This window comes from Passer montanus, unplaced genomic scaffold (genome assembly GCF_014805655.1).
Source record: "Passer montanus isolate IOZ18808 unplaced genomic scaffold, ASM1480565v1 scaffold16, whole genome shotgun sequence".
Taxonomy (NCBI): Eukaryota; Metazoa; Chordata; class Aves; order Passeriformes; family Passeridae; genus Passer; species Passer montanus.
In genome coordinates, this window is record NW_024363160.1 from 408,052 (window position 1) to 417,615 (window position 9,564).

At 42.6% G+C, this 9,564-nt stretch overlaps 1 long non-coding RNA gene across 1 annotated transcript; it reads right to left on the reverse strand.

The window, feature by feature from the left end:
- Positions 1–507: 507 nt before the first annotated feature.
- LOC120499354 lies at positions 508–3,770 on the reverse strand. The gene is made up of 3 exons (XR_005626858.1): positions 3,687–3,770; positions 3,327–3,429; positions 508–840 (listed from the first exon to the last, which is right to left on the reverse strand). It is a non-coding gene; the product is annotated as an uncharacterized LOC120499354 (long non-coding RNA).
- Between the last annotated feature and the right edge of the window lie 5,794 nt (positions 3,771–9,564).

Sequence of the window (9,564 nt, forward strand, 5' to 3'; positions counted from 1 at the left end):
TCCATTATGTAATGTTTGCATTTTTTCTGACTTACTTCAGATCTGCTCTCCCTCCTTCCCTTCTTTTCCCTACCCATTTCTCTGCCTGCAGCCTACGCTTTCTGTCTGCCAGCTATAAAGAGATTTCAGAATTTTAAAAATAGCTATTTAAAAGCAACAAACCAAGGCTGAAATGAAATAGAGCAGGCAAGAACTGCTCGAGGGAAACTCACTAAGTCAGAATACACCAGGGCTTTCCTGCAGGATTTTAATGGTGACTTTGTGAAGTTGCTTAGACCTAAACCTACATATTTAGCTGAACCATCACCATGAGAGATTTGTCCTTTATCTAAATAAAGCTAATTGCAGGTTTACTTTGGGAAGAGGAATTCCAGATATAAATTAATTTAAACCATGTTTTATTACATATTTATTACATTATTCATATTACATATTTATTACATTATTCTTCTTACCATGAAATTTTATTTTCCCCTCATGAGAGTTTATGGGCTAAATCTGGATTTAGATGCCTCTGTTTGAACAAATGAGCTCAAGAGATTTGGCCCCATGGTATTTAATGAAAAAGAAAATGTCACGAGGCCCTCCCCTTTGGAAATAACCAGTCGAGTAAAGATTAATGAAGATATATTCATGTCCACACTGTCCCCTGCAGAGAGGTTAGGAGGAATATTCATCATATACATCAGGATTAACTCAGTTTCTGCTGTAGCATTGCAGATCTCTTGAAATTGTATAGCTACTGACCTACTTTTCAGGTGGTTTGGTGAAAGTCACTACAAATCCTTCTGGCATTTCAGCACCAACAAACCATAATGTTTTACAAGGATAGAGTATCTTCTGAAATGGAAAAAAATACAAAACTAAGTCACAAAATATAATTTGAATTCTCAATGCTGGGAAAAACAAGGATAGTTTTCATAACAAGTACGCACAAGGAATGAGCTGACATGGAAATGCCCTATAGGAATTTCTTTTAAAGGGCAGTCTCTGTAACACCAGATATGTTACTATCTTTGATGACCTTCTGCTGCTCTTCCTCTTTTTGCAAAAAAGCTACTGGAAGATTCTCCTCTCCTTTCCTCTTGCAAAATATCAGCTCTACTAAACCCAGGCTTATGTGTCTATAAAATGACACCAGCTAAATGTTGGACACCACAGTCTATCTCAGCTGAATATACTAATTCTTGAGGTTAAAATAACACCAGTTTTCTCCATAGCCCTCACTCCCTGCTAAGGCAACTTCTCAGGAAGGTGGTGTTGGAATATTTACCAGCCCAAGAGGAAGGTGGTAAAAGCCCAGGACAGACATGTTTGGCACCTGCCACCACTGTTTGCCCCTCAGGCTGTGCCCATGGTAGATGGACGCTGTCAAACAAGGTGGTGCAGGGCACCAGGCCTAGAGACACAAGCTTCTCACTCTAAAACAAAGACAGCAATACCTGACTGTGATGCCAGCAGACAGAGACATGTGAGCTTATACAAAGCAAATCCTTAATCACTCTCTTAAACACAAGAAAGACTTCTCATAAATGAAACCCAACCAGATTATCATCTTAAGCTCTTTAAGGATTTGCTTCTGATTTCATAAAATCAGCCTCAAGAGAAAAGTGGAACATTTTCTGTAGCTGCAGTGGGAAGCCCTGAAGTATGTTATTTTACAGCAGAATCTTGGGCAGACATTGGAACTGCTGTATCACTACCACTGTAAAGGTAAAATGATCTCCTGCATTGCTTCAGTCCTTTGAGGACTTGGTGATTAGAGAGCACATCTCTGCTTCCCTGCACTGGCTGTACAAGGGCTGCCCCAGGAAAGAGGACATGAACAAAACACCCAGGCACTTCAAAGCCCACATTGATTTGTCTTGGCCAGTAATTACATTAACATCTCTGTGGTATGGCTATACAGTGCAGCCAGTGTGGAAGGGGAGGAAAAGGATCGAGTGAAAAGAAAAGACACAAATCAGCAATTCAGCTGTTACACTGTAGTTTGATGGATACCTAAAGAATTTGTTTCTTCATAAATGTTTCTTCATCAGCTCTTAAGACCTGGCCATCAGTCTGAGGAATTGAGGACAGTAAATTAATCCAGTTTTTAAAAATGATGATTGGGGCTTATTGATATAAATGCTATGATAAGTCAAAAAGTGGTGGCACCAGCACAGCACTGAATAAGGGAGCAGAGTGTCACTGTGTCCTCACTGCTGTGGGTAGGACCACTGACTATGTGGAAAAGAGAAGGTTTTGTCTCCCTCTGCCCCTCTCCCATTGTTTCCAGGCCCTGTCCACACTATTGCTGCATGGGAATTCATCTGCTGGCACAGCAGTAGATTCATCTGGTGTTAGGCAGATAAGATGGAGGGGAGCAACCACTGCATATTCCAACTGGATTACAGAGTTACAGGCGTTTCTCTATGTGTTTCTTCTGTTACCCTATCTTGTAGTTAGAGATGGGGAAGTCAGATTTTGCTGTAGTAGAAACACCCACACAGCAATCCCCAAAAAGTATCCCAGAGGGTACCCCATGGAGCAGGTAAGGTGGCAAAGGCAGGAGCAGGCTATGCAGCCTGTAAGAAAACAGTGTCTGAAGATGTCAAAAAAAGGGCTTGCACACCAGGATTGCTCCAGACAACACAGGACAACTGATCTCCCTCTAACAGGTCCCTTGGAATTGAGCTAATATTAACCAAGAAAATAACTTGGTTAATTTTTTAATTTACCTTGTTACAAAAAGAAGGGGAAAAAAAAACCACCAAAAAGAGGGTAGCAGACATTTTTGAGAGTGAATGTTGTATGCTGATACAGGGTAATATCTGACAGTAAAGACACTTCAGAAAATTGAGGATTAAGCATCTTTCCTAACATTAACACTGTACTAAATCAAAAGCTTTATTCCTCCTCCTGTATAGCTTTAACTATATTATTGACCAGATTGCCTTTGAAACAGAAAGACCCTTTTATCAAAAAGGAAATAGTTCTAAAGTTTGCCTGAGGCATATGTCCTTCCACAAGATTTAGAAAGGTAGGAAAAGAAAGTAGAAAAATAATTCATCTAACTTATTTTAAAATAACATATATATGGCATTTTTGTATTTCAGATAACGACTAATGATAAATTTTATTCTGTCTATGTAATGGATTTTCTTTGCTTGTCATTTTAAATACATCCCTGTCTTGGAGGACCTGAGGTATGCTTTTGGTCCAAAATTAATTTCTGCAGTTTTAATTCATTATCATTCCTATATTAAAAATTAACTTCAAGGTTATTTTTAAAAATCCTTTTTTCTTATTTGTAGGACATCAACAGAGACAGGAGATATACATACCCATAAAAACTACCCTTGAGGTTCAAAAAAATTATTAATGTTTTTCAGGTCTTCCAGACTTTACTTCTTCTGATTGCTTGACATTCAAAGCCATTTGAGAAGTCTGAAAAAAAGAACTATTGCAGAATTCAAAGGCAGAAAGTGAGGATGGAGCTGGACTCCATGGTATCAGAGGTGTGCACCAGGAGTGGCTCAGCTCACCTCCCTGGGGCTGCAGGTGCTTTCCCGGGGCTGATGGCCCTGTGGCCATTGTCCCCACCTGCAGCCCTGCTGATGGTGCTGCCTGCCAGGCACACAGCCGTGAGACCCACCCCACCCTGGTGTTTAGCCTGCCATGGAACTCAGAACCTTTAAACTGACCTCCAGCATCCTGGAAAGAGAGGTGGGAAAGGTCAACTGCTTCAGGCTTCGATCCTTCAAACCGCTTCCTAAATGCAGTGAGCTGTGAGAAGAAGTCACAGTGGTGAAGCATTTGTCATTCAAATGGAGCATTTGCCTGAGCTCCTCTCACGAACCCCCTCCTCCCCCGCAGGACCTGAGCCCTGACTTGCCCAGACCTTGAACCACTTAGGCAGACCCTGCCCTTCCCTGTTGGGGTGGGAAGGGGTTGCAGTATCTTGTCTGCCAATTTCTAGTCTCAGAGCAGGGCAGTATTCACCTTGAGAAATGTAAATCTCTTCATGCACAACCACAGCTCTTGAGGGCTAAGACCTCAGCACTCCCTCCTCCTCTCCATATTTTTCTGGTGTCTTTGTGAGTAATAGTTAATCATTCTTAACATAAAGACAAGGAATTTGTTCTAGCCTTTGCAAGAATCAACCTTTTACCCCAGTATGTCAGAGAGTAACACTGGCATTGATTTGTCTTTCAGCATTGTCTCCAGCTTGGTTTTGGGGTTTTTTGACAAAAGGCTACTTTAGAGCATTAATGATCACAATATGTTCAGGTTTGTTACACTTAGCAGGTGGGCTATTAATTGAAATGAGTATCAGTGAATTTGAAAAATCTTTTTTTTCTCCTCAGTTTTGATTTGCTTCCAAATAGCTGCCCTGTGGTCAGACCACATATTTGTAATAGGCTTCTCTGTGGTAATGAATTTCTTGACAGGGTTTTTTGTAAGCTTTTAAAGACCACTTCAGCCTCTATACAGCAGCACCTCTGTTCATATTCAGCAATGGGAAATCAGTCCTTCATTTCCCAAGGCCAGCAGAATGTCCTGAACTTTGCTGCAGCAAACTAAAATTTATAGGTACATATACAAAGAGTGGGAGCTCAGACAAACTAAATTATTTGTAGATTCAAGCATGATGCTTGTGATTGTCATTAGAAACCAGTTTGCCATCCTTGTAATTACATTCAGATGGGCTTGGGTCAAACTCACTTACTGTATGGTTCCTTCTAGAAAATGAGCTCTATGAGCCTAGCATTTTAAAAATATTGATGGAGGATGATATTACAGCAGCCTTAAAGATTCAATTTAAGGTAGTTATGCAAAAAAAAAAAAAAAAAGAAAAGAAAATAGTTTGTAACTGTGAATATAGATTTTCATTATTTTTAACACTACCAACCAATTTTCTGACTGAATAATTTTATGCAGATTTCTAATTCTTGTGGAAAAAAGGACATGATTTTGATGTAATTTTCTGAACCAAAATATTTTCTCTGTCTCGTACAGTCATTAGTTTTAATTTCTTATTTTCATTCTCTTTCCCAACCATCATCTACAATCAATACTACAGATGAATCATTAGTATTAGCACCACTTGTCTAGTTTCCTAGTGGAAGTGTGATAGATCAAAGTTCATTCAAGAGTGCAAGTGTTTCCCTTTGTCTCATCCAGGCCATTCCTGAAGCTAAGAAGAGGTAAAATATTAATAACCACATTTTTCAGCAACAAATCAAGATACAAAGAACAATCGAGTACTCCTGAATAGCAATTCTGCAGCACTGTCAGCTAAAATGCTGCCATGGACACCTGCTCACTCCCTCTAAAAATACATTTCTGGATTGTGTCACCAGAATTAATGAGCCTAAAACATCTAATGTCTCATGACAATAGGATTCCTGGGTGGAAAGCTGTGTGTGGAAAAGTGCTGGGCAGATGTACTGCAGCCCGTGCCCTGCTGCCCTGCAGCTGTGCTGCTGAGCAGTAATCACAGCCAAGTCAGGGCACTCCAAGGCTGGAAAGGTGACGGGAAGCCACAGCTGGGTCCCATGCTGGGAGGAGCAGTCATTCGCTGAGGCTGACCGTGGCTCCGGGTGCTGCTCAGCAGATCCAGCAGCTTCTCCCCTTCCTCCTTGGTGGAAAGTACGGAAGTGAGCTACCCCCAGTGGTGGCACCACAAGGAATGGCTTTGTCCAATTGATACCTTTCTCTCCTTTGGAGGAAGCCTCAGCCCAGAACTTCAGTGAGAAGATAGTTTAGTTGCCCTCAAGGCCCCAGCATTAAGCAGGCAGCAGCACTAAGGATGACTGTCTCACTGAGACAAATTGGCCACGCCAGGAGCCGCTGCCTTGACAGAACTATTTTACATGCCTCAACCACAATGTGATTTGTCATTGCTTTCAGAGACGTGGTGTGCAGCCATCCAGGCTTTCACGGGACTTTTTGGGCTGCAAGAAAGTTCTGTTAGATTATTTACTCTCTCCCCTTGACTGTGGCAGCTTCTCACTGATGTGCTCCTTGAATGGAAGCAATGCTTTCCTACCAGCCCCCATGCCTTCCTTCACATCCTCTTCTTGTCCCTAATGGCCTGATTTCCAGAGGTGATGGTATCCTCAGGCCCTTTTGCTCCTTGAAGAAGTAGGACTGCCCAGGCCTCTTGAAAACCAGGCCAACAATACAGAGAGCAGTAATTGCTATCTTTGTGGGTAGCTCCAGGCCATGTCATAGTATGCTCTGTTAAGTGAGGACAAAGCCAGTGCTAGAAGGATGAGCAGTTAGAAGTGATGCAGGCCTGGCATGAAGAGGGAAACTCTATTTGAACTTTTTTTCCAGTGTGTGGTGAGAGGGAGCTTAGCAAGGATGAACATCTTCCCTCTCTTAAGGCAGGTAAGGGCACACTTAATCCCAGGAACTGGGAGGGGTGAGGGACACTGAAAAGTCTGATTTAAACCAATGGTACTGCTCTGCATTAGGCACGCATGGGAAATTTACACTTGTGTGGTTTAAAATTGCATTCTCTTTATAATGAGTTTTGCTTATACTATGTACAAATTATAGTTAGGGGATGTACCTCAATATATCCTCAAAAGGTACTTGTTTCCTCAAAGTGCAGAAGCCTGTAGGTTAAGAACTGATTTTTCTCCAATTTTATTCACTAAAACTTCTTTAATCAGTATTTCTAAATGAATAAGAGATGTGGAACTAGGACCATGTTTATATAAAATAGGAGTGAATTTAGGGATTGCAGTAAATTGCAGCACTTCCAGCTCCTGCAGAGTTTGTGTATTCCTGGTTTAACACGTGTAAATTGACCTCTCCAGCTGCATCTGTGAGCACCTAAGCATATCCAGTGGCTTGATCTTGCCATAAGGGGGAAGTCTTGTTCCTTCTTTTCCTTCTCCTCTAACCCAAACTTCTTCCCAGCCAAAGAGACTGCCTCCTCATCTGTGGTGGCTCTGGAGCTTATTTGACTTGCCCGTGAGCTGACACAACTCAATGGCACAGCAGAAGACCAGGCTGGTTCTTTCACACTCCTGCTGGGTTAGTGACCAACACTGGTGACTGAAGGGCTTCATTCATTCATTCATTCACAGGTAGCAGGGGTGACAAAAGAGAGATGATGGGATTGCATGTCTGGGAACAGGGCTCCTCACTCTGGTGGAGGTGAACTGCTGGCTTAGTGATTACCATCCTAGCAAAATGAAACCTAAGGTGTTCAACTTGAGTACCAAAATCCATTTTAGGCATCTGAAAATGCAGTTTAGTAAAACAACCTGCTTCCCACAAGCACAGCTGAGGCCACTCCTGTGCCTCTGGAGCAGAACAGCTCCAGCAGCTTCTACAAGCCCTGCTGCCCCTCTGCCTGCCCCTGACACTCTTCCCACTCTGGCTGGCAGAATATTTGTATGCCTTCCCTGGGAGCTGGGCTGGGAACTGCTCCAGCTGAAAAGTAACTTCTGTACCCAGCTCACTTGCAAAGAGCTGTGACAGTACGGTGCAGGGCAGAACGAGGGACAGAGATGGGCTGTTCCAGGCTGAGTCAGGGCAAAGCTGCTACGTGTCCAGCTGCTCCCTTCTGCTGCTCTCACAGAATGCTCCAAGTCAAAGCTGTGACCTCTAGCAGCACGTGCTGTGCTTCAGCTGTGCCTGTGCTAGCCTTCTGCCCTTCGACAAGAGGTTAAATCGGGTGGCTTGGGATTTCCTCATTCTTGAATGGGAGAAAAAAAGACAGTGGAAATGGCTGAGATGGAGGGAGGGTTGCTGCTGTGTGTGTACATTACTTGTCCATTATTTACTTTGACTGCAACTGTGACATTACAAAATGTAAAATGCAGTGGAGGCTTCCAAGGCTCCAGTTGTTCTTCCTCTACTGGTCTCATACAATATTTTGTCACACTCTTTGCTGCATTTTGTGTCATGCTAAACCTAAACAAAGGTCCTTGTGGCAGTGAGCACGTCACTGGTGTGAGGCACAATGCCTCAGATAATGGAGCTCGAGCAGCAGTGGGGGCCTTGGGGCAGTGTCACAGAAAAGACAGGAGGGAATAGTTTCACTCTTGTGGAGTGCAGAATTGGTCATGTCTGAGATTGCTTGATTTTTGCCAGCCTTTTTCAAGGACTTCATCCTTGCCTGTTGCCTATGTAGCTCCTATCCCTCCATCTCCACCAGCTACCCATCACCTTTAGACCCCACTCCTATTCCTGTTTTTATTCCATGCCTGATTCTTCCCTTTTGTCAAGAGATCACAAGCTTCTGTCCCTCATTCTCTCCATCTCTCCTTTCTGACCTCCCTGACCAGCCTGTCTGTTGACTAGGGCTGCAAATAAAGGTTAGGTAATGAGCAAACTCCACTTCCCCAGATTTAAAAGGGAAACATCCAATATTGTCTTCTTCTAAATGCAGAGGCAGATAAATTAAACCAAAAGGTATTTGGAGCTGAAGGGCAAAGGGGAGATGAGAGGTGGGAGAAAAGAAAGGAAGAGGCCAGCAAAAGCCACCCCTCTCTTTTGGCACTGTCTTTGGCTTTGTTTCCATTTTAGCAGGAGGACAGGTTAAGGTGAGAGTCCAGATTGCTGTGGCAATACCCTTTTATACCACATGTAGTGACTCTTGCTCAAAAGCAAGTATATGGACTTGATTAAGCTTATGATTTTTCAAAGGTTTTTTTCAATTAATTAAATCCAAATAAACTATCTGAAGGAACCAGGAATGTCTACAGTAGGGTTAAAGAGATGGAAAGTTCCTCCGGGTTTCAATGTACTGGCATGCTTTGTGCATCCCTTGACTCAATGAAAACTGTATTTTGCTGATGACATCGAAGTGTGCCAAAAGATACAGCTGAAGGGGAGTAGCTGCTAGAACATTTGTTTCCAGTCTTTTTGGACCTACAGCCTACTGTTAGCCTCCAAAATTTCCTACAAATCACAATCTCACAACTCATACTTTAAACTGAAAACACTACAGAGAAAAAACAAATGGCTATGACAGCCTACCATTCTTTATAGGACACCTACAAGGCTTGAGTAGAGCACAAGAACCACTGGTCAAGAATGAAGGAATGCAGAGGTGGAACAAAAGTGCTGATTCAAGACTCCAGATGTGCAAATCTTCACTGACTACAGAAACCAGCTGGAGGTGAAAGAGTCTCTGGGGTAGTAGGGTTCATTGCAGAGTCACCGTGTGGGATGTGGATACAGATGTTAGGGGTTTCACAAAGTCTTCTTGATTCTAACAGAATCATTTGATGGGCACTTTCTGCAAGAACTGTGGGTAAAAGAAACGAGAGAACACAAAGTCTGAGAAAAACATCATTAGGTCAGCTACAATGCCAGTATAGTGGCATGTCAGGAGCAGAGAAGAAAAGCAACACTAGACTGGTAAAATGGCAACCATCAGCTGGATATTACAAAAACTGGCAGGTTACATGTTAGAATAACATGCATTTTGTTGCAGGGGCCACGTGGACAAACTGGGATGGGCTGGACTCTGCTAATCATGCACTATGTCACCCAGTGCAGACAGAAGTTGTTGGATAAGGAGCTCAAAGAAGGTTAAAATTTTTTTTTTAAAAA